Source organism: Chionomys nivalis, chromosome 11, assembly GCF_950005125.1.
Source record: "Chionomys nivalis chromosome 11, mChiNiv1.1, whole genome shotgun sequence".
NCBI classification, from domain to species: Eukaryota; Metazoa; Chordata; class Mammalia; order Rodentia; family Cricetidae; genus Chionomys; species Chionomys nivalis.
In genome coordinates, this window is record NC_080096.1 from 32,860,869 (window position 1) to 32,886,388 (window position 25,520).

At 44.3% G+C, this 25,520-nt stretch overlaps 1 pseudogene; it reads left to right on the top strand.

Moving 5' to 3' along the window:
* The window catches only part of LOC130884323 (ubiquitin-40S ribosomal protein S27a-like), a 42,730-nt pseudogene extending 22,022 nt beyond the window's left edge, over positions 1–20,708 (top strand).
* Positions 20,709–25,520: the final 4,812 nt, after the last annotated feature.

Below are 25,520 nucleotides of genomic sequence, written 5' to 3' on the forward strand. Positions count from 1 at the left end.
GAAGCCACAGCCATAAAATCTCAACAATACGGTTGCCTAAATAAAACCAGCTTAAGGACAACAGCAGGTGACAGGACAATGCTGAGAGGCCTGTCAGTCCAAGCCCACCCCAAGATGAAGAGCTACAGGCAGTCAGTAGTTGCTGAGCGAGAAAATCATCTCCTTCAGAGACAGTTTACCCAATCCAAGTGGTCAGCTCTAAATATGTGTGCATATTTTGCAATACTAAATGTGTTCAGTTAGACGTACACACACACACACACACACACACACACACACTATGTGTAAGAGTATTAATTATTACAGAAGAGGTCATGAATACGAGAGGGTGTATATGGGAGGAGTTGAATGGGGAGAGGCAAGGGTAGATATGGTGCGGATATGAGTATGAATCCTCCAAACTGTTTTTTAATTAAAAAGAACCCTAAGGCCAAGGATCTGATGACTGCAGCTCTACGTGTAGCCAGGGGATGGCAAGGGGTCAAGTGTGCAGGTGCAACTCGATAAGTATGCACTTGGGCTCATGAGGCAGGAAGTGATCATGGTCCTGGGACCAGGGACCTCTGAGAAGGAAGACCAGACAATCTGCACCTCCGCCGAGACCTCACAGAAGGGGATGGAGTGCCTGGGGTGGAGGGCAGCTCTAGAAAGCAAGGAAGGAAAGCAGTTTGCATCCGAGAGCCCGACAGCAGCACCTTAGCCTTCCTCTGGTCTCAGGGCTATTCTGGACAGACATATGCATTCTCCTCTAGGAAAGGCTACATCTTCTCAGACTCTGAGCAGCAGATACAGTCTGTATCAACTAGATATTTAGTGAATTGAGTTGAGGGAGAATTGACTGGAAAAAGCCCCAATCCTCCTTAGCCCAGCACAGTACGCCATAGCCTAAGAAGTCTCCTCTACTGTATGTCCTAGACACGTCTGTCTCCTCCCTAGTTCAGGGGAAACTGGCATGAAGAAATGGACAGCAATAAGGCTCTCTGGGCCAGGCGGTCCCAGAATGAAGTCTGTGCTTCCCCCCTTAAGAGGTCTGTGCTTACCAGGATGGTGCCTCTCCTCCCTCCGTACTTTCTCCTTCTGACGATGGGCACTGTAGCAATTCCTACTTAGTAGCTCAGTGAATTAGGGCAATAGCACATGGGAAAGGGTTAGAGCAGTGTCTGGTACACAGACAGTCACTGCTATTGCAGGTTGCAAGGATTTCAGAAAATCAAAACAGAAGCAGATCAATTTCCCCAACTCTGCTATGTTCCTTCAAACCTGTACTTTCCTGGCTCCTACAAGATTTTCTCTTAGATCTGTTTACTTTATCTGTGTGAGTGTGGCTCACATGTATATCTGTGCACTCCATGTGTACCTGGTGCCTGAGGAGGTCAGGAGATGGTGTCAAATCCTCTGGGACTGGAGTGTGGGTGCTGAGAACTGGAACTGGAACCTCTGCAAGAACAAGTGCTCTTAACCTCTGAGTCATCTTTCCAGGCCTCTACATTATTTTTAAAGACAGAGTCACTTATTTATTTATTTATTTATTTGTATGGGTTGGGGCTTAAAGGGGTCGTGGTGCCCATGTGGAGGTCAGAGGACAACTTCTAGGAGTCTGTATTCTCCTTCTCCCACGTGAGTCCCAGGATTGAACTCTGGTCATCAGGCTTCAAGGCCTTTACCCACTGAGCCATCTCACTAGCCTTTAAGACAGAGTCTTTAAGTTAGTTCTTTAATTAAAAACTAAGTTCTTACCATACGGTGGTTGTACACACCTTTAAGCCCAGCACTCGAGAGGCAGAGGTAGGAGGATCTCTGAGTTTGAGACCAGCCTGGTCTACAGAGTGAATTTCAGGACATCCAGGGATACACAGGAAAGCCCTGTCTAAACTAAAAACAAACAAACAAACAAAACTGAGTTCTTTAACTATGTCAGAACATGGCAAGAGTGGGCAGGCCCAGTAACTCCCATCTTGAGATGGGAGAGATGCAGAAGAGAATAGGCAGGCAGGATCGGAGGATGAAACAAGCCATGAGAAGGTATGCCAGGTCCATGCTGGCTGTCACTGTGGCACTAGCGCCTCTTCCCTGCTCACACACAGGTTATTTGGAGGCACCCTTATGATCTGGAGAGAAGGCAAAAGCCCTGCTTTGTCTCTCAGCTGGGCTGACTCAATGTGGTATAAAGTCAAAGCAGGTACAGGTTTAGGCTTCAGTGAAAGACAGCACCAAGGCAGAAATCCTCCCAGCAAGCTCTATGAGCTGAGACTAGACATAGACCAATGAGCGGTGGTCAATGACTGAGCTAACTGGCAAGGGGCCTGAAAGGAGCAAGATTAGAAGGTCACAGACAAGGAGTTCAGGGTAGTGATAGGTGAATGGACCAATGAACATGGGCACAAAGTATGACAGTCACTGTAAACTATGTTAATGCCCATCAGACATCAATCAGCATGGAGCAGGAGCTAGGAGCTAGATCACCACACAGACAAAATGAGTTATTCAGTTGTTGGTAAAATGAATGCATAGATGAAGCAACCGTTATGGTGGGGATGGGTGGATGGATGAAGCAAGCAAGCTAGTCAGGGGCGTATCTACACAGGTTACATTCCTCAGGGTTGATTCTACTTCTGCAAACTGTTGAGTCTATCAGAAACACAGACCAGTGCGGCACCCCCAGGATGGTGTCATGCTCTTGGAAGGCAAGTTGATTGTTTGGGGCTCTAGCCATTCTGAAGAGAACAGACCTATTCTGGTTATGGGGTTGCCTTTTCTTCCTATACCATTAGCTAGTACCGTTGATTGGAGACTCACACAGTTTTTGATCCACCAATGTGAAATGTCACATAGTATTCATCGTGTCCTGCCAATGGACCTGATCTACAACAAAAGAGATGCAGGAGTGAGCCCATGGCATGGAACTCATTGATCAGATCACACTCTACCACCAGCAACTGCCAGCCTAATAGGACAATAGATGGCCTGTGGCAGGCACAACTGAATCACTAATGAGGAGGTGATAGTCTATGAGAATGAGGCACCACGTTCTTGGATGTGAGTTCTTAACTGAAGGCAGTTTTGCCCCCTAGGTTATACGTAGCATTGTCTAGGGAGTGGCAGAGAGGATGGTGTTTTAAATCAGGTGTCAAAGAGGCCTTGTTGAGAAGATGACATGTGAGAAAAATCATGGTGAGAGAGCCAAACAACCGGAATATTACAGGAGAGTGCCAGAGCAAGAACCCAGATGGAAGGCAGGAGCCAGGGAGTTTCAACCCAGCCCAGAGGGCAGCAAGGATAGTGGGAGCAAGACAAGTAATACACAGACAAGAACTGAAATTGGGGCAGGGATACAGGAGTGAAGGGTCAGGTGATGGAAGACAATGGGGGCAATTTAGGGCTGTTAACTATTTTATTTTCTCTGTCTCTTTTTTGTTTGTTTGTTTGTTTTTTTAAAGACGGGATTTCTCTGTATAGCCTTGGCTGTCCTGGAGCTAGCTCTGTAGACCAGGCTGGCCTCAAATTCACAGGGATCTGCCTAAGAGTGCTGTGGTTAAAGGTGTGCACCACCATACACATTAGCTTTGGCTTTGAATGAAATAATATTGTAATTTGGGACTGAAATGTTTCTCATAATGCTAGAATTATTACGTGTTTGAACACTTGCTTCTCAGCTGGTAGTGGTATTTGGGAAAGTTGTAGAACATTTTGGGGAGGCCTAGATGGAATAAGTGGGTCACTGAGGGCATAGGCTTTGAGAAGTAGAGCCAGGCTCTGCTGCGGGCCTCATCTTTGTATTTCTTGATCTGCTGAACTGAAATAAACTATACCCCAAGCTCCATCCACCATGGACAGAGCCAGCCACCATGCTTTACTGGGGTCCTTAAACTGTATGCCCAAAGGAGTCTTGACTTCCTACTTGTTTTTTGTTAAGTATTTTCTTAAAGTGATGAAGAAAGAAATTGATACAGATAATGATTTTTCTCACCTCTTGACGCTCTGGGGCTTCCTCTTGCCCTAGCATACTAAACTAGAATTGCTATAGATCTCTTTGTCCCCCACTTTTTTGCTAACACCCTGTAGATACTCTGTGATGGTTTTGACATTAGGAGGTCATTGTGAAGAGAGAGATAAAAATAAGGAAGTCAAGACATCTGATCAGCCATTCAGTCAGACTTCTCACAGACCATAGCAAACTTCTGGAACTGTACATTATCCAGGATACAGCACAGTTCTTCTTCCTCCTCTGCCTCCTCCTCTTCCTCTTCCTCCTCTTCCTCCTCTTTTTCCTCTTCTTATTTTTTCCAAGACAGGACTTTTCTGTGTAGTCCTGGGTGTCCTGGAACTCAATCTGCAGATCAGGGAACTAAACCCAGGTCCTCTGCAAAAACAAGAGGTGCTCCTACCCACAAAGCCATTCTAGGTCTTTACCATAGAGTATGGCATCTAACACTTTCAGGGACTCTTAGGTGAACTGTTTCCCTTGATCCAGTTAGATGTGGCTGGGGTGGTGAAGTCACTTGATACTAAATATAGTTCTCTATGCATAAGAGGGCACTCAGGCTCCTTCTCTTAGCAAGGAACTGTAGTTGTTGCAATTATTCAGGGGCTAATAGATCCCTCTTTAGTACACTTTAGTACAGTGATTGGCAAATGGGAACTATTAGTTAATCAATTGATCTTGTCTAAAGCACAGAGCCTAGCACAGATCAGACACGATGATTATTTTGGGATAGAAAGCCATTGTATTCAGCAGCACAGCCCAGAAGGAAGCAGTCTAGAGTGGTGGCTGTGCATGCCGATTCCTGCATTTGGCTGCCTGAGTTCAAGTTCCAGCTCTGCTGCCTAGCAACCATATGACCCAAGCAAGCAACTTACCTATGAAACTTAGTTACAGTATCTGTAAAATGAGACCACAGAGACACCCAATGTCTGAAGAATGACAGGTATGTTAAATGGGACAATAGACATTAAGTGTTTTTCTTCAGCCCTTGGCACAGCAATGCCCCAATAGGAGCAGTACTGTTACTGTTTCTCTGAGACTCAAGCTCATGGGTATAAAGCACTCCATACCAAGCTTTGTTCTGGAAGATAGAAGTTTGTGTCACCTCAACTGAAGGAAGAGCAGTCCTACTGTGCACTGAGTTTCTTAAATAAACATTAATTCTGAGACTGCCAGGGTCTGATCAGCTAGCTGGGTCTGTTGTCCAAAGATTGGCTGTCTCTGGGTCAGGTGAGGTGCCCATCCCTGATCCAGTTAGCTGTGGCCGGGGAGCTCCTACTGGAAGACAAGTAGCCTGGAGTTTACGGGTCATCCAGAAATCCAGAAGACTGTGGCTGACTTTAGTAAAGAAAAATACTATGAGGAGGATATATTGAAAACCTTTCTGGTTTTCAGACTGGTGATAAACATATTAGTTATTTGGACAGACTGGATGCTATTTCTCCTATCTCCTAAAAGGAAGGGACATCCAGGCAAAGTGAGAGTGAAACAGACAGACAGACAAACAGAGAGAGAGAGAGAGAGAGAGAGAGAGAGAGAGAGAGAGAGAGAGAGAGAGAGAAGGGAGGAGGGAAAACATCAGTCACAGTTGAAGATACATACCTCAGTGAGTATCACAGCCAATCAATGTATCCTGCATTGGGAAGCCTTCTGGTCACCTCCTCTAAGCACACAGGAGTCAGGAAAGAGGGTGGAGATGGAGTTAGATGTCCATACATTCTTGTGGATGCAGGCAGGTATAAAGTTGAGGGACTCGTTCAGTGCAGGAGCAAGGCCTAACCATGCCACCTTGAGCCTCTCTCTGGGACAATGGACTGCTTGTGACTGAGGGCAGGTGGAAAGGGATGCTCTTCATTGGGACCTACTTAAAAAGGCAGGGTTCCTAACAAAGAAGATGATGGAACAGTTGGAGGTGGAGAGGCTACCTTGGCTTGGAGTGTGTTGAGGAGGCAGGGGGATGACGGGCAGGGAGAAGGAATAGAGAGGACTGAGGGAAGACGGTGTCCTGCTTACAACACAGCCCTCAACAGACAGGGCAAAGAGCAAAGACAGTGCTATGGTAGTCTGCACCGTGGGCAGGCGCCTGGAGAGTTTCACTTGGGGCTTTCTGGGGCAAGATGGCTCAGCCTGAGTCCCTCTCAGTCCCCTCCTCCACCCCCAGGGTGCTCTCTGCTGCAAAGCCTTCCACCGTCCTTGGTGATCTCAGAAGATCACGTGGCAGCGCCAGTGCCCTCGCTTGCCTCGCTTGTAGAGACCGAGACACTCTTGTCAAAGGGGATGTGTATATATCTCCAGGAGACTCGTTTCTCTTAACCACTCATGGGACTGCGAATTTCCTTGGAGGAAATGATAGCGTCGCAGGCACCACCAGGGGGCACCAGGACCTGTAGGCACCAGGGGCCAAGGAAGAAGAAACCTTCCAGCCCGAGGTCTAGGTTGAGGTTCTGGGGTTGATCCCCCTGCAGCAGCTCCCTCAGGCAAAGCCTTGGTATGGCGGCGAGAGGGAGAACATACTGCTGGCTAATCTAATGAGAAATGAGGGGACTGGGCCAAAGAGCCCTATTTCTGTCCAGCCCTACACTACCTGCCATAAAATTAAATGATCACAATGAGTACATTAATTACCTGACACGAATGCTTTAACATAACAAAATTATTAGCCATCCTAGATTTAGTGTTTGTACAGCACTTTATATTTGTAAGGGCAGTCCAATAACTTACCCTGCTGAGGGCGCATTCGGGCCCCGAATGACATCCAGAAGGGATTCTTCTGGCTAGCCAGCTGTCTGGCCCCAGCCACAGCTGGCTCCCCCAACCCCCACCCCTTCTTGTGTGCACTGAATGCTTTTCTTCCACTCCAGCTGCGGCCTGCCATCCCATCATGGAAGACCTTCATCTGCTCACGAATCCCTTTTCTCCCAGAGAGCCACAGACCGAGGTCTTGAATCGGAACACAAAGACTCAAGGACGCAGCCCTGCATAGGGGTTGGGGCTGAGCTTGGGGTCCACCAGGTTCCTCTCTGCTCCTGCCATCTGTGGCTCCAGGCATGCATGTATACTGGGCAGTACCATTAGAGCAAGTCCTAAGTCTGGGACCCAGGGCTGCTCAGGAACAGACCGTGTTCTGCACAGTGTTCTCTGTCCCCACAGCAAAGCAAGGCCCAGGCCCTTGATGAGCATGGCATTGAAGTCTCGCCACTGTGCAGATCCCATTCCAGACTGGATGGCGTAGCCTAGGAGGCCTCACTAGTAAAACATGTTGCAGTTGGCTTGGATGTGAAATCTGCTTCCCGGGCAGAGAGATCAAAAGCTCAAGTTGATGGATGTCTGTGTACCCGGCTCTCCTTGCTTTCATCTTCCTCCCAGAAAGAGGGGTAAACATTCAGCTAGGGAGCACTGCAGGTGTTCCCTGGAGGAGTGTGAAGAAATATCATTGAAAGCAGACAGGACCACCAATGAAGGTGTCCATGGGGATCGCAAGGGCCTTGAGGAGGATCAAAATGAAGGACACTTGAAGCAGCAGTTCAGAGTTTCTGTGTGAGAAGGTCTTTAGGGGAGAAGCAATTTAGCTGAAAGGCAGCTGGGGAGAAGGCAGTATTTGGATAGCCTGTAGGACACAGATCAATAAGGCTCTCTCATGTGCTCAGAGACGTGTTGCGCAGCATCTGAGGAGGCATGAGTTGTCTGTGTGAAGCTGATCACCACACCTAGTATGGTGATGAGGAGCTCTGAAGGAGGTCTGCCTGGGTTCGAATGCCAGTTCACCATCAGTCAGGAGACCCCCTCACAGGTGCCTCAGACTGACTTTAGACAAAGCTGACTGTCTCAGGACTCAGCTTCTCCATTTATACATAAGATGTGATAATGACAGTATCTCCCGCTCCAGCTTGCTGCATTAAATGCATTGTCGGGGTCTAGGGGTAGGGGTTACTTTTTTGGGCTCATTTCGGACATTTGGGAGTAAATTCCTAAGGTCTTCAAAAGGAAGAAGGTAGAAAGATGAACCAAGCTTTATTTAGGCTAAGAGTGGTGTATTTAGTTTGATGCTGAGATTTCTGATCAAGTTCAAATAATTCTATCTCATAAGGGGTTATGGAAGGGAAAAGTTGACTTCCAGGTCATCAAAGACCCTGAGTCTTGGCTAGATGTAGTGGTACACTCCTGGGAGGAGGAGGAGGCCAGAGAATTAGGAATTCAAAGCAATCAGCTACATTGTGAGTTCTGGACCAGTATGAGCTACGTAACACTTATCTCAAGACACACAACAGAAAGACCTTCAATCTTTTGGCAGGCAGGGACATAGAGATGCGGCTGCCTAACATGTCCATTGTCAAAAACAGATGGTATATCAACAAGTGGCGGGGTATTTTTTTGCTTTTCCAAGCAAAGTCTGGGACACCCATGAAAGGGGTCAGTCACCTGCAGAAGAGGGGGGAAGAGCAAGTCATTGGTATGGTGGGAGGATGGCATTGCACCCTGCACCTACTTGGGCATAAGGCTTCAGCAACATTCCTTGGAGTCAAGACACTAACTACCCCATAGTTAAATCATCTGACCCCTGGAATGGTGGGACCTGCCTCCTCCCACCTTCCTGCCTGTCGTCTCTTAGACGCTCCCTGCAGTGGCCACATTGGTGAAGAAGACACAACCAGGCACTTGGTCCTGACCTTCATGGGTGATGGTGTGGTCATGTATCAGGCACGGAAGGGAAACTAGCCTCTAATTGGGTCTGGGTAAGTTCTAGGGCCCACAGGCTCCCGCTTCAGCGACATGGGGTCTCTTCTGAAAGTCTCTTCCACGAACGAGTCCACTAGAGATTCCATCTCTTCTTGTGGTTGCCAACAGAAAATTATGATGAGCAGGATTGAGTGCTAGGGCCTTAAAACAGAAAGACCACACCATGCTGCCACACTCAGAGTAGGTTCGTCTACTGTGCCCGTGGACAGAAAGACCCAGAGAACACGTGTCTTAGTTTACTTTCTATTGCTGTAAAAAGCACCACGGGGGGGGGGGGTCGGGGAACATCTTGAGGAGAAGAGGGTTTACTTGGCTTCTAAGTCCTGATCACAGTCCATCAGAGGGAAGCCAAGGCAGGAACTCCAGCAGGGCAGGAACCTGGAGGCAGGAGCTGATGCAAAGGCCATGGAGGGTGCTGCTTACTGACTTGCTCCCCATGGCTTGCTCAGCCTGCTTTCTTATACCACCAGGAACACCTGCCTAGGAGTGGCACCATCCATAGTGAGCTGAGCCCTCCCCCAGGTCCACCATTAATCAAGAATATTCTTTACGGACTTGTCTATATTGCTGATGGAGGATATATATATATATATATATGTTTATAATATATATGTGTGTATGTATGTATGTTACTATGTGCATTGATGCTTTGTCATAGGTATCAGTCCATGAAACTGAAGTTATAAACAGGTGTGAGCTGTCATGTAGTTGCTAGGAATTGAACCCAGGTCCTCTGGAAAAGCAGTCAGTGCTCTTAACTCCTGAACCATCTCTCCAGCTTCTGGAGGCATTTTCTTAATTGAGATCCCTCTTCTCAGATAACTCTCTAGCTTGTGTCAATTTGTAAAACAAAACAAAACAATAACAACACAATGCAACCAGGACCACCTGTCCAGGCAGGGATGCACATACATCTTCCTCAGCACAGCATCCTTAGGGAAACTCTGAAGTGAGAAGGGAGCATCATCTTGAAGACTGCTGACCATATATCTGAAGCAGTCCTGTAGGCTAGGTGCTCTTCAATGATGATTCCTTAGGTTAGAAAAAAAAATCCTAGCTAGAACCGAACTACAATGTATGTGCATTCCTAATGTAACAAAGAAGAGGAAGAAGAGGAAAGAGGAAGACGAAGAAACTGGGTCTTGCCGATTAATATGCATGTCGAGGCAAGCACCTTCCTTAGGAAGTCATTCAGCTGCCTGTCAGGGTAGAGATAACGCATTCTGAGTGGAGATGGGGATGCAGAGAAATGCAGGTTTGCCCAATCAAGTCTCCTTATCTGTTAAAACAAACAGGCCACAGCAGATGAACAGAAGACACATATGCAACAAGGTGCACGGAAGAAACTTAGAAGAGGAGTCGCATGGTTGAGGCTAGGTCCTCTCTTCAGAGCAGAAAGTGAAGGCAGAGGCTGTAGGCAGTTTCAAAAAAAAGCAGGTGAGAGAAAGGGTCCAGAAAACAGATAATGGGCCAGGCAGTGGTGGCACATGCCTTTAATCCCGGCACTCGGGCAGCAGAGGCAGGCGGATCTCTGTGAGTTCGAGCCAGCCTAGTCTACAAGAGCTAGTTCCAGGACAGGCTCCAAAGCCACAGAGAAACCCTGTCTCGAAAAAAAAGAAAGAAAGAAAGAAAGAAAGAAAGAAAGAAAGAAAGAAAGAAAGAAAGAAAGAAAGAGTAAAAGAAAACAGATAACGGTCTGGGATAAAGCTCCTTCGGGCTTTCACGTCCAGGTTCTTCTGTGATATAAGTCATGGAGCTCCTCGGTTCATGACATTTCAGTAGACAACTGAAAGCCACCGTGCTCCTGGTGGTACATCTGGTCCTTAGGAAGGTAAGGGACTTCTGGGAGAGCCTCTTCCTGCTGGCCCTCAAGAGCTCTCAACCAGAGGAACAAGGGGGCATTCTTTGGAGAATTTTTCTTTCCACAACATAAGGGCTGATGACGCCGCTGTTTCACCTGCGCCCGGCAGAGTGCTTTGCTGGTGACGTCAACCGATTGCAGCCAGACTTCTCCCTAGAACAGCCATGACTGACAAAGACCCCTGCAAGAAATGTGAGTTGAGACAGAAACAAAATGTGCAAACAAATGTAAGCAAAAATAATCATCTCAACTCCTAGGAGCTCCTAGGTAAATAAGTAGAGGGAAGGAAGGAAGAAGGAAAGAAAAAAGAAAGAATTGGCTGAATAGACTTCTCTTCCTGTCGTGCCCACTACTGCTCATAGAGTACTGAAGAAACCTATTTGCTGTCTTTAAAAAGCAGGGGAGGAGGGAGCGGCACAAGCTTTTAATTCTCGCACTTGAGAGGCAGAGGCAGGTGGACCTCTGTGAGTTTGAAGCTGGCCTGGTTTATATAGATTACCGAGTTTTAGGTCGGCCAGTCAGTCAAGGCTATATAGTAAGACCCAGTCACAAAAAGAAACTAATAAATAAATTAAAAAGTATGGATTTAGACATATTATAATGACTCTTCCTGTGAATATATTGTACTTTAAGTTATTAACTGATTATGATATTTTATTTATATAAATAATATAAATAAATCTACATATATAGGTGATGGAGGAGTTAATTTTATTGGTTAAATAAAGAAACTGTCTTAGCCCTTTAATAGGACAGAAAATTAGGTAGGCAGAGTAGACAGAACAGGATGCTGGGAGAAAGAAGCCGAGTCAGGAGTCGCCATGATTCTCCCACTCCAGACAGACGCAGGTTAAGATCTTTCCTGGTAAGCCAGCTCGTGGTACTACACAGAATATTAGAAATGGGTTAGATCAATATGTAAGAGCTAGCCAATAAGAGGCTGGAACTAATGGGCCAGGCAGTGATTAAAAGAATACAGTTTCCATGTAATTATGTTGGGGCATAAGCCAGCAATGCGGGCGGCTGGGTACCGGGGACGCAGCCCTACCGCTCTTATTACAACATATAGGAAATAATGTATATTATTTTAACTGATATGTAGGCGTGCTCAATAAATTCAAAGACCACTATTGTACTTACTCATGGCTCAAATTTTATCATGATAAAAGTGAAAATAATTACTTTTCAGAAAAATAATATGATGAATTTTATTTCCTTCTAACTTTTCCTTGGAGACAAGGTCTCATAAAGCCCAGGCTGGCCTCGAATTCAATATGAAGCTGAGGGTAGCTTTGAATTCCTGGTCATCCTGCCTCTGTTTCCTGAGTCCTGGGATTCCGGGCACGGGCTGCTGTGCCTGGATCACATCTCAGAGTTTGTGTTATGCTCTCTAATGTCTGAGGTCATTTTCTGTCTCTGAAAAGTCTCTGAGCCTCTTTGCTTACCTGTAGGTCAGTCCCGAGTCATTGCCAGGATTAATTTACAGTGTGGATTCTCAGCAAGCGGTTGTACCAGTACCAAGGAAAACACTACTAAGCCAAGCTAAGAGCATTGGTAAATTAGCAAGATAAGCACTATTTTGGCCTCCAAACTTTAAAGCCCTGAAAACACCAATTCACTTGAAAAGTCTTATGCTGTTTGTAATGAGCCTCTTAGCATTCATCCAACACAAGCCCGCCAGAGGTTAGGTTGCACCCCGAGGACGGAGAGAATCTACTACAAGTCTAGAATTTAGAGTTGGCCTTGTCGAGATGACTGTGGCCACTTCCTGCCTGGTCTACACTGTTTCTGGGCTGCAGCTCTCATCATCACATGACTGGCGAGCCCATCCTCCTCATTTCCTGCATCACTCATTCCAGCCCTAAAAGCCTCAGTACCATCAGTTTTTCATCTGTCACACACTGTCACACCTTATTCGACCCCTCCCCAGTCTGTCCTGTTTTCTAAGAGGAAACTACGATAGTTATTGTGCACAACTCACCAATCTAGATGTCCTTGGGAGAATTGAACTTAATCAACAGGTGACGAAAGGGGCTCCACGTCTCCCGGACCCTCCGGGACTGCTCGCTAACTCCAGGTAATGACACCTCTAAGGATCAGACTTCAAGATGATCTATAGTACAGCTAGGAATAAAGGCAAAGAAATAACCGCTAGCTGGCTGTGTCCTGTACAAGGGAGAAAAGCACTAGAAGGAAGGACTTTGACGATTTCAGCCATGAGTCTTCAGACCACCTACTTCCTGTGACTGAGAGGCCCTGGCCGGTGTAGGTTACACGTACCTAGTTTAGAGGCCCTGTCCCATGTAGGTTACATGTATCTAGTTTAGACGCCAGCATCCTTCTCATTTTGGATATGGATAAAATATCCTTTTCTTTTTATTACTAATTCTGTAAATCCTATGTGGCTATCAGTTCACTAATCTTTTATTATTTTTTATTTTTTTAAATATGAATTTATTTTATTAATTTATGTGTAGGAGTGTTTGTTATTTTACATGTAGTAGTTGCCTGCATGTGTTTATATGTAGCACTTCCATGCCTGGTGTCTATGAAGGCCAGATCTCCTGGAATTGGAGTTGCAGATGGTTGTGAGCTGTCGAGTAGGTACTGGGAATCAAAGCTCGGTCCTCTTCAAGAGCAACAAGAGCTTTTAACCATTGAGCCAACTCTCCAACCCCTGTGCATTTTGCTGATTTTATTTTACAGGTATTTATAGACTGAGGATGTCTTTGATAAGGCCTCAAACATCCTGGTTAAAAAAAAAATGTATCTTTCCTGTGATTTGTACCTAGAAAGGTAATGAAAAGATGAAATTGTGAGCTAAGAGAAAGCATAGGAGAGTGTGGGTTTTTATTTGTTTTGTTTTTGTTTTTATGAAGAACAGGGTCTTGCTTATTTCACAATAAATGAGGTAATGCATTGGTAAGTCCTAGTGATAAACAGGAGATGTCCATGACAGGAGTGTGCTTCAGAACACCCAGTTACGTCAAAGCTAGGAAGCAGACAAAGAGACAGCATCTTCAAGTGCTGTCTGAGAGAAAGCTCAGTGACCGAGGACCACCTACTAGGTCAGGAGAGTATGTTTTAAATCTTGTGGTTGAAAAAGTTTTTTTTTTTTTTTTTAAAACAGGGTTTCTTTGTGTACCTCTGACTGTACTGGAATTTGCTCTGTAGACCAGTCTAGCCTCAAACTCACAGAGATCGTCCTGCCTCAGTCTCTCAAGTGCTGGAATTAAAGGTCTGTGCCACTACCACCTGGTGAAATTCTCCTTTTATTGTAAGATCTAAAATCTAAAAGTTTACCAAGATAATTTTAAAATTAAATTATAGAGTTAAAAACACAATAAACAAAATTGAATGGAGTGGTATATTTGCGATGTCTGTAATGAACAAAGGATTAATAGTTTAAATACCAAAAGAGTCCACCAGTGAGTAAGGCAATAATAACCCCCTACTCGATCAAAACATGGGAATTAGGAAAGTCACAGACATTAACATTCCAATATTAACATTTCCAGTAAACATTTGAAAATTTACCGACGTTCACTTTTAAATAAGAAAATGAAGCAAAATAGCAGCAATATACACTTTCTATACAACTAAGACAACTTTACTAAGATACATGAATGAGTGTCCAAGTGTGGGCTGTTATTACTCAGTGTCATAGAAGTTGGGCGTGGCCACACTTGCCTGTAAGCCCAGCATTCACGGAGCTGAAGCAGAAGAACCAGGATTTCAAAGCCAGCCTAAGACACTGGGGTTCCAGACTAACCTGGGACCTGGGGTACCTTACAAACCCTCACCTCAACAAATGAACGACACCTCACACTGCACCACACATACACAGCCACCACAGGAACAAAGCGCCATTAGTTGGGTGGCTTGTAAATGACTAGAAATTGGAGGCAGGCAGATCTCCGTGAGTTCGAGGCCAGCCTGAGCTACAAGAACTAGGCGCACGCCTTTAATCCCAGCACTCGGGAGGCAGAGGCAGGCGAATCTCTGTGAGTTCAAGTCCAGCCTGGTCTACAAGAGCTAGTTCCAGGACAGGCTCCAAAACCACAGAGAAACCCTGTCTCGAAAAACCACAAAAAAAAAAAAAAAAAAAAAAGAACTAGTTCCAGGACAGGCTCCAAAGCTACAGAGAGAAACCCGTCTCAAAAAAACAAAACAAAACAAAACAAAATGACAAGAAATTGTTTCTCACCATCTGGGAGACTGAGATCAGGGTGTGGAGTTGGTTGGGTTTTGGTGGCAGTCTATAGAGAACAGAACCGCAGCCACCTATGCTGTAGACAGTTGACTTCTAGCTCTGTCCTCACTTGGTGGCAAGATAAGGTCTTTTTTATAAGTGGCTTAATTACCTCCCAAAGGTAATTGTACCTCCTAATGCTAACTAATTGGGAGTTAGATTTCAGTAGGTGATAGATGGGGGAGGAAGAACCGGTTTCACAAGCGTCCAGTGTTAGCTGCAAAACTTTAGTGCAATTGATCAGTAAAGTCCACCAGCTAAGCTTCCTTTGAAAAACATTTGCAAGCACATCCAGTTGTGTCCCCTGCTATTGGACTTAAAGGACAACTGGGCTGAGAACACGATTGATTCATGGGTTCCATTCTCTTCCCCTCAGAACTTTGAAGTCACTGTGCCATTGAGTTTCTGATGTTGAATGCCCCCTTAGTTCCTCGGCCCAAAATCTTCGTTCACCTCTTAGCTGGTCTGATTTCATCTAAAGACTCTCTCTCAGAGTAGTGATAGTACTTTTGATTTTCTAAACTCTTACATGTTTAGGAATGTGTTCTTTGGCTTGTATGTGGAGTTGACATCTCAATCAGCTATAGCAATCATCTTTCTTTGCTTCTTTGTTTCTGCTTTTTTGGTTTTTGTTTTTTTGTTTTTCTCGAGACAGGGTTTCTCTGTAGCTTTGGTGCCTGTCCTGGAACTAGCTCTAGTAGCCCAGGCTGGCCTTGAACTCACAGAGATCTGCCTTTCTCTGCCTCCTGGGTGCTGGGACTAAAGGCGTGCACCACCACCGCCCGCCCCTTGTTTCTGGTTTTTTTTTTTTTTTTTTTTTTTGAGACAGGTTTTCTCTGTGTAATCCTGGCTCTCCTGGGGAACTCACTCTGTAGACCAGGTGGGCTGGAACTCAGAGATACACCCGCCTCTACCTCCTGAGTGCTGAGATTACAGGTGTGCACCACCACTACCTCGCATAGGTAGAGTATTCTTGACTTTGTACCATCAGAGACTGTTTTGTTTAATCCTAGATTGACAGTCTTGGTAAGCAAGCACACGCTCACCCTTAATATACATGCTGGGACTACCGGCAGATACTCCTCCTTAGCATACATGTTGGGGCTACTGGTACACACTCCCCCTTAGCGTACATGTTGGGGCTACGGCACACACTCCCCCTTAGTGTACATGTTGGGGCTACTGGCACACACTCCCCCTTAGCGTACACGTTGGGGTACTGGCACGTAAAAGACTTCCTAGTGTGCTTCCAAGCTGTGGCTTTCATGGTGAGACACTGCCTCCCACCAGAGAGGCTTTTGGGGTCTATCTTACCAAAGACACTCCTGCTCTGGTTACTGTTATGCAGCATCTCAAAGGAAGTCTCCTCTAAGGGGATATTTGTATCTTCAGAGCATTTGCCATCACTTCAAGGTATTTTTTTCCTCTTAGAATGTAACCTGTAAGAGAAGGGACCGCATCTTGGTCTCTTTAATTTTTCTTTATCCCTAGCATCAGTACCAGGGTTGTGGGACTGAAGATGGTTCACAGTTAGGATTGTCTGTTGCTCTTGCAGGGGACCTGAGTTTGGATCCCAGAATCTACACAAGGTGGCTCACAACCATCTGTAACGCCAGCTCCAGGGTGATCTAACATGTCCATGTTTGAGTACCTATATTTTTGTGCACATAGCAGCACAGACATAATTAAAAATATTAAAATTTAATTTTTTTAAAGAAAACATCAGATCACTTTTAAAAACCACCAGGGTTTCTTGGTACATTCTATTTTTTATTTATTCATATTTTTGAGACAGAGTCTCATGTAATTCATGAGACCTATAAGTCACTATATGGATGACCTTGAATTCTTAATTCTCCTGCCTCCACCTCTAAAGTTCTGGGTTACAGGCACGAGTTCTGTTTTGGTAAGTATTTATTTCTAATCTTATTATAAATTATGCAGTGAACATTCTTGGGACATGTCTATCTTGAATTATTTAAATCTTCAAATGTCTGGGAGTGAGATTACTATCTTAAGAGGAACGCATATTTTATATTGTGCTAACCCATTGACAAACTATTTCCAAATTTATATTATTATCTAAAGCATCCCATTTCCTTACTTATGAGCAGAATCAGTGTTCCTAATTTTACCAACATATAAATACCTCATTTTTGTTTCTATTTTCCTTCTATGGTTTATGATTTTTCTATGATCACTGTAGTTCATATTTTGTAAATTGTCTGTGTGTGCAATTTGAACTTCCCATAGTGTTTATTGGTGGTTTCTCTTTTGGTTATTAGCACTTCTCAGTTAAACATTAAAAAGATCTCTGTTTGTTGTTCTTTGGTATAATTTATGCCCCTTATAGTGTACAAGATGCTTACGTCTGTTTGTACCTAGGATTTGATATCTTCTGGCTTTGGGAATGTGTCTTGAAAGCTTTACTTCACCTCCAAGATTATATAGAATTTCCATTTTCTTCAAGAATTTTTGTGGTTTTCTTTTTTACCTTCCTTCCTCCCTTCCTTTCCTCCCTCTTCCTTCCTTCCTTCCTTCCTTCCTTCCTTCCTTCCTTCCTTCCTTCCTTCTTTTCTTTCTTTCTTTGATGACTGACCAGTTAATCCAAACTCATTTGCTGAATTAGTCCATGTATTTCCATTACTTACATTTAGCGACTATTTGTGTGCCTGGCACTTTCTAAATCCTTTATATACTTAATCTGATTTGGTCCTTACATCAAGTGGTGAAAAAAATCAGATTTGCATTTTAACATACAGCAGGGGTGGGGAAGAAAAAGAGAAAAGGAAAGAGACTATCTCCCATGGGGAAAGTAGATTGGCAGGGTATATTAAATTCCCCAGAGAAATAGGACCAATAGAATATATGTATATGCATAAGGGGGAATTTATTATGGGAATTGATTTACATGATTATAGAGGTTGAGAAGTTCCCTCTTTTACCCTCTGTCAGCTGAAAAACCAGCTGAAAAACCAGGATACCTCCTGGTGTTTTTATCTGAGAACTGGAAGGCCAATGCTCTGTGTTCTCAAATGTTGCATGTGAGGATCTGAATTCTGATGTCTGAAGGCAGAGAAGATAGATCTCACATCAAGGAAAGGGACAGAAAATTCACACTTCTTTCACCTTTTTGTTCCATCCCGACTGTCTGTGGATTGTCTGGTGTGTTAGCCAGCTTTCCATTACTGTAACAGATATCTGAGATAAAGATGAGGAAGAAAGGTTTATTTTGGCTTGTGTTTTTTTTTTTTAACTTTCAATACATTGTTGATGCCTGTAGTTTTGGGGCCAGCATCCAAAAATGCATCCTGGTGAGAGAGCATGAAAGGCAAAGCTGATCACCTTACAGCAGTGGAAGCAAGAGAAAGTCTGGGCTGAGATCTCAGTATCCCCCCCATTAACAATCTCCCAAACTTCTTCCTGTGAGGTGCCCTAAGAGTTCTACAACCTTCAACGGCACCAAGCTAAGGATTCAACCTTTAACAAATGAACCAAAGCTGTGGGGGACACTCAAGTCTATGTAAAACTATAGCAATCTGCTTATTCTAATGTTAGTCTTGTCCGGAAACATCCTCACAAACATTTCCAGAGATGACAGTTTATCAGCTATCTGAGCATCCTTTAAGTCAGTCAGAATGATATATAAAATTATCTAACACTGTTGTGGGAAAATGGTCTGTATTCTGTCAATTATATTTTAAATAAACGCTGATTGGCCAGTAGCCAGGCAGGAAGTATAGGCAGGACAACCAGACAGGAAGTAGAGGCAGGTCAATGAGAACAGGAGAATTCTTGGAAGGAGGAAGCCCATTCCTTTGGAGTCCTGACCCGATCACAGAAGAAGCAAGATGTGACTGCCCCACTGAAAAAGGTACTGAGCCATGTGGCTAACATATACGAGAATAATGGGCTAATATAAGTTATAAGAGTTAATAAGAAGCCTGAGCTAATGGGCCAATCAGTTTATAGTTAATGTAGACCTCTGTGTGATTTCTTTGGGACTTAACAGCTGTGGGAACGGAGCAGGACAGAAACCTCAGACAACATATCACAGTAGAAGAATGACTTAAGAAGACTATCTATCTATCTATCTATCTATCTATCTATCTATCTATCTATCTATCTATCTAATCTATCTTTGTCAGGTAGTCTAGGCTAGGTTTGAACTTGCTCTGTAGCCAAAAATGACCTTTAACTCCCAAGTCTCCTGCCCCAGAATTACATGACTGTGCCCCTATGCCCAGCTGAAATCAGTTATTTAAATGATCCAGGCAAATCACGCTTTAAAACACTATATTCTGGGGCTGTAGAAATGGCTCAGCAGTTAAGAACATTTACTGCTCTTCAGGACCTACGTTCAGTTCCCAGCACCGGGATGGTGGCTCACAACCTTCTGTAACTCCAGTTCCAGGGGATCAGCGCCATCTTCCAGCCTCCCCCAGTACCAGTCACAGACTCACAGACCTGATGTACATACACAGGCGAACACTCTTAAGCCTAAAAATAATCCTTTACAAAGAGAAAGAGGCGCTATGTTTTAGAACAGCGACTCTCAGCCTGTGTGTGGAAACAACTGTGGGGATGGAAAGACCCTTCACAGGGGTCAAATGTCAGTGCCCGAAATATCAGATATTTACATTATAATCCATAGCAGTAGCAAAATTACAGTAGCAACAAAAAGAATTTTATGGCTGGGGGCCAACACAACATGAGGAACTGTATTAAAGGAAGGTTGGGAACAATAGAGTGCATGGTTCCCGGTAAATATTGGGTAGAATAAAAACTCGTCATCAGATGGAGTAGAGAGTTGAGAGAAAGTAACTAGTAATGAGTTGGACTAGGGTGGTGGCCGTAGTGATAGAAAGTACAAAATATTGAAAAATAGTTTGGGGAGAAAACTAGTAAGTCTTGGTGATTATTTAAATATGAAGAGAAGTCCGTATGGTGCTGCATACATATAATCCCAACACTTAGGAGGTGGAGGCAAAAGGACTACCATGAGTTTGAGCCAAGCCTGGGCTACATAGTGAATTCTAGACTAGCCACGTATGCAAAACATATACATATTTTTATACTTTCCAACCCACCAGCTGCAGTGGAACAGCCACCAAGAAGCAGATTTTCATAAAGACCCTTACAGGGAGACATCACACTCGGGACTGAACCCTCAGATACTGTGGAAACCGTCAAGGCTACCATCCAGGATCAGGAAGGCCCATCACACTTGGGACTGAACCCTCAGACACTGTGGAAACCGTCAAGGCTACCATCCAGGTTAAGGAAGGCCCATCACACTCAGGACTGAACCCTCAGACACTGTGGAAACCATCAAGGCTACCATCCAGGATCAGGAAGGCCCATCACACTCGGGACTGAACCCTCAGACACTGTGGAAACCGTCAAGGCTACCATCCAGGATAAGGAAGACCCATCATACTCGGGACTGAACCCTCAGACACTATGGAAACCATCAAGGCTACCATCCAGGATCAGGAAGGAATCCCTGCTGAGCAGCAGAGGCTCTTTGCTGGTAAGACACTGGGTGATGCTGCACTCTGACTACAGCATTCAAAAGGAACCCTCCCCCCACACACACCCCTTCATCCTGTGCTGAGACTTCGTGGCGGTGCTGAGGAGAGGACGAAGTCTTACAGCATTTCCAGGAAGAATGGGCAGGAAAGGAAGGTTAAGTTGGCTGGGCTGAAATACCATAAGGTGGATGACGATGGCACCATAAGTCGCTTGCACCAAGAGTGTCCTTCTGATGAACTTGGACAGGTGTCATGCGCAGCCACTCTAACAGACATGACTGTGACAGGTATCGTCTGACTTACTGCTTCAACAAACCAGAAGACAAGGAGTTGTGTGTGTGAGTTAATAAAAAGACAGGAACTTATAAAATGATAAAATAAAATAAACAAATAAATCAACAAGACGGTACTTATGGATAAATACATAAAATATATTCAATACTGAAAGGGTAAATTTTAATGTGGCGCTTCACAGCCTCTGTTTCAAATGCCAATTCTAACTGTATGCACGTTCATTAAGTTGTATAAATTTGGGGTCTGGTTAATTTTGGTGTGTGATGTTTTGATTTATGTGTGAGGTTTTTTTTTTTTATAACAGAGCTTATAAAATAAAAATCAAGAGAGGTGGGCATGGTAACACAGGCTTTTCACTTGAGAGGCTGAGGCAAGAGAATTGCCATGAGTTTGGTCTACATATCAAGTTCCAGGCTGCCCAGGGCCACATAAAAAAATCCTGCTGCCTCCAGCAAATTAATAAAAAGAGAGGAAACCAGGTGGTGGTGGCACACACCTTTAATCCCAGCACTCGGGAGGCAGAGACAGGAGGATTTCTGTGGGTTCGAGGCCAGCCTGGCCTACAGAGTGAGTTCCAGGACAGCCAGGACTGTGACTGTTTCACAGAGAAACCCTGTCTCAAAAAAGAAAGAAAGAAAGAAAGAGAGAGAGAGAGAGAGAGAGAGAGAGAGAGAGAGAGAGAGAGGAAAGGAAAGGAAAAAAAGAAAGAAAAGAAAAGAAAAAGAAAAAGAAAAAAGAAAGACAAAAAGAAGAGAGGGACATTTCCAAAATAGCTTAGATTTGGGAAAGACATGGTTTTAATGGATGTTGCCAACTTTATTTCTGGACACACTGAATTAACTGTCACTTGGAGAGAACCATTGAAGAGGCCAGGGAGTGGTTAGAGCCGCCTGGAACTCCAACAGGTGTGTCTAGGAGGCTTACACACATGCTTATTGGAGCTGAAGTTACAGAAAGAGTTGCACCACACAAGGAGAGGCTGTTTAATAAACAGAGAAGAGCTCTTAGAACAGATCCCTAGGAGACTTCCATGTTCAAAGGCTTAATGGAAGAAGAGGAAGAGGTCACCAAAAAAACCGGTGAAAGGGCTTAGTGCACAGATCAAGAAAGACTTTAATGGAATGATGGTCTGGGAGCGTTCTGCTAGAAAGCAGGGGAATGAGACACAAAAGTGTAAGAAGAAAGTAAAGGGGCCAAAGAACTGGTGTTCAAATGAAATGGAAGAACAAGGGCAGGTAAACAAGCTTGCTAGGGAGGCTGGAGGGTGGATGACTGTGGTCAGAAGGTTGGATTCCTGATTGTAGAAGCAGAAAAAGTAGAGTAGCTTTGGGTCCTGACAAGATCTTGTCAGATCCTGGAAGTGACTGCGGGGACAGGTGATTGACTATCACTGTAGCAAGATGATGAAAACAAGGTCTTCAGGCTGACTCTGAAGTCGCTTCTGAGAATGGCAGTGATTATAGCATAAGAGAAGACAGAAGCCAAATGGCACTATCTCCTGTGAGCAATAAGAAGTAACGGGCAAACAGTTAGAGCCTGGTGCTCAACCAAAGGAAGGGACCGGGGGAGTTACAAGAGGGTAGAGGAGCAGCGGATTCTACGTAATACTGAGGTGTCGCCTCAAATCCTCACCCCACAGAGTTATAAGGACATGAGCAGACTTCTTTTGAGCCCGCTAAGAACAGTGGTGCAAATACAGACAGATTTACTGTAGATAAGTCCAGAAGTTCAAGGAACATTCAATGATCTCTTTGAAGACATGGGGAAGGATAGGTTCTAAAGAGTAGATGGAGACTTTGGGCTGAGACAGAGAACGGGGACTGGTTTGGGGTTAAGGAAATACAAGCGTGGAAAGAGGTCGTGCTTGTGCGATAACAGACACCAGACTCGCCTGATTTAGTTCACACTGAGCCTGAAAGACAGGTGGACACAGCGCTTAAGAAAGCCATCTGCACTCTGGAAGTCTTGCAAACATTTCTTCCCACGTGGAGTATGATCAGCTGTAGGTGATCGAGACAGTCGGGGGAAGCAGGAGGCTTGAAGTTCAAGGATCTTCAAGGAGAGAGGTGAACGGTGATCTGCAGCAGAACAGGCTAGGATCAGGATCCATTGGTGTGCAATTAACCCGGAGTGGTAAATCTTGATGTTTGTAGCAGAGTGGGTTGTATGTGGAAGGGGGGATTTAAGTGGCTCGGAAGGTTCCTCAGCTAGCCCACCTGGCCCAATGGGCAAGCTCTACCACTTCGTGGCTTTCAAGAAACAAAATAAAGCAACCAAGAAAGATGGTGCCTGGGGAGAGGCATGAAGCCCGAAGCTACACATCTCACACACACACACACACACACACACACACACACACACACATATACTGGTCTAGGAATCTTGAGCCCATATCTTCAGCCACAACAATCATTCAGAATTTCTTGTTTCCATCATGGCACCGTTTTAACTTGTTCCAAGTATAGAAATACTACCTAACTATCATTTTCAAAATACTTTACTAGGTTAAAAATTTAAACAGTTTGGCCACTTCCTCTGATTTTATTTTTATTTTTTAGCACATTATATATTTGTTTAATTATTATGTCAGCTAGTTAAACAGCTGCCCACACATCGTAACGAAGCTGAAAGTTGTTATGTAAGAAGGCAAAGTATAAAGCATAGTTAATCTGTGTTTCCCGTGAATGCCTTGTAGAATCAATAGGAAAGGCATTAAACAGCCTGGGTTAGCACTGCTGCAGCCTTCCTCCAGCACAGCTGCCCCTTGGAACTTCTTGCTCCACTGATTTTCTGAGAACCTTCTCATGCCAAACATTTGCTTGGTACTGTTTATGGATATATTCCATTTTTTTTTCTTTTTCACTGTGAAGGCTATTTTTTTTAACTTAAACGTGATCTATTGTAAGGTATCTATCTCCCCACATTTTAGTAGCTCTAACATTGAGACGCTTTCTATAATCTGAATTGCCTTTGAATGGGGAAAATACCTTATTATATGCCCTTACACAGCCTAGTTTAATCCTGATGGAGTAAACTATGAACACATGGGTTTTTTTTTATTGTTTGGCTAATATGCAAATTAATAAGAGGCCTTATAGTTATACCTTAAATGCAATTTTTGTTTTATTTTTATTTTTATTTTTTTATGGTGAAAAAGTGTATATTTAGAATTAGCCGGCTGGGCTCAGTTTAGATGATTCCAATTTTGTTGGCAACATCCAGAGCATCATAATCAGGAGCCAACCGAACATATGCCTTCTTCTCTCCATCGGGCCTTATGAGGGTGTTGACTTTGGCCACATCGATGTCATAGAGTTTCTTCACAGCCTGTTTGATCTGGTGCTTGTTAGCCTTGACATCCACAATGAACACAAGCGTGTTGTTGTCTTCTATCTTCTTCATGGCTGACTCGGTGGTCAGGGGGAATTTGATGATGGCATAGTGGTCAAGCTTGTTCCTCCTGGGCGTGCTCTTCCGGGGGTATTTAGGCTGCCTTCGTAGCCGCAGGGTCTTGGGCCGCCGAAAGGTGGGCGATGTGCGGATCTTCTTCTTTTTGCGGCTGTGGACGCCTTTCAGCATTGCCTTCTTGGCTTTCAAGGCCTTTGCTTTAGCTTCGGCTTTGGGAGGGGCAGGAACTTCCTTCTTCGCTTTCGGCGCCATCTTGACGAAAAGGCGCAATTTTTGTTTTAAATTATATTTATTGTGTGTGTGGTAGTTTGAATGTACTTGCCCCCATAATCTCACAGGGAGCAGCACTACTAGGAGGTGTGGCTTTGTTAGAGTGGGTATGGCCTTGTTAGAGGAAGTGTGTCACTGTGGGGGGTGAGTTTTAAGGTTTCCTGTGCTCAGGATACTGCTCAGTGTCTCAGTGGACTTCCTGTTGCCTGTAAGACATAGGCCTCTCAGCTACTACTGCAGCACCATGTCTGCCTGCATGATGCCATGACTCGGCCATGAATATAATGAACTGAACCTCTGAAACTGCAAGCCACCATCTCAATTAAGTGTTTTCTTTTTTTCTTTTCTTTTTTTTATAAGAGTTGTTATGGTCATGGTGTCTCTTCGCAACAAGGCCACACCTCCTAATAGTGTCACTATAGGCCAAGTGTTCAAAAACGTTAGTCTATGAGGACCATACATATTCAAACCATTCAAACCGCTATAGCCAACAAGACCTTGTAGCAAACAGAACAATTTTTTTAAAAAAGGAAATGAATAAGGAAAATTTCATTAGTTTCCCACTCTACTTCCATGACTCAGACATAAATTATGTCATTTCAGGCTTCAGCTTCACTACTCCGGAATAGAGGTAGAGTTAGTTGAATTCCTCTTTACTCACTTCTTCTCCTTCATGACCCTCATCGCTTTATACCATCTGCCTTCTCCAACCCTCCTCGCCTCATTCTTGTACTCATTTTTCCCTTTGTCTTTTCTTTTTTTTCTTTCTTTGTTTTTTTCATTTTATTTATTTATTGTTTTTATATCATCCAACATTTCCAAATTCATATGATCTTCTGGTAGGCTGGCTAGGTAACTTATTTGGGACACTTTTAAGAGCATAAAGGAGGAGGCACCCCCAGTTTTAAAGCTAGAGCTGCAGATGTTAATTGGAGTGGACCAGGCTAATTAGAATACATCCTGTGGGTCGCCATCCTCTCCCGGCTGCTGCAGACTCCTGTCCTGGGACATACTGTCATGGTGTTCCTACATTGCCGCTCCTATCAATAGCTATGCTTAGAACTATGTATCTCTGCTTTCTAGATCACCTCATTGCTATGCGAGGCTAGATCATGCTCCAGATGGTATCTTCTGCCTTCCCATGCTCCTTCAGGTTATATATATATATATGGTCAGTTGACA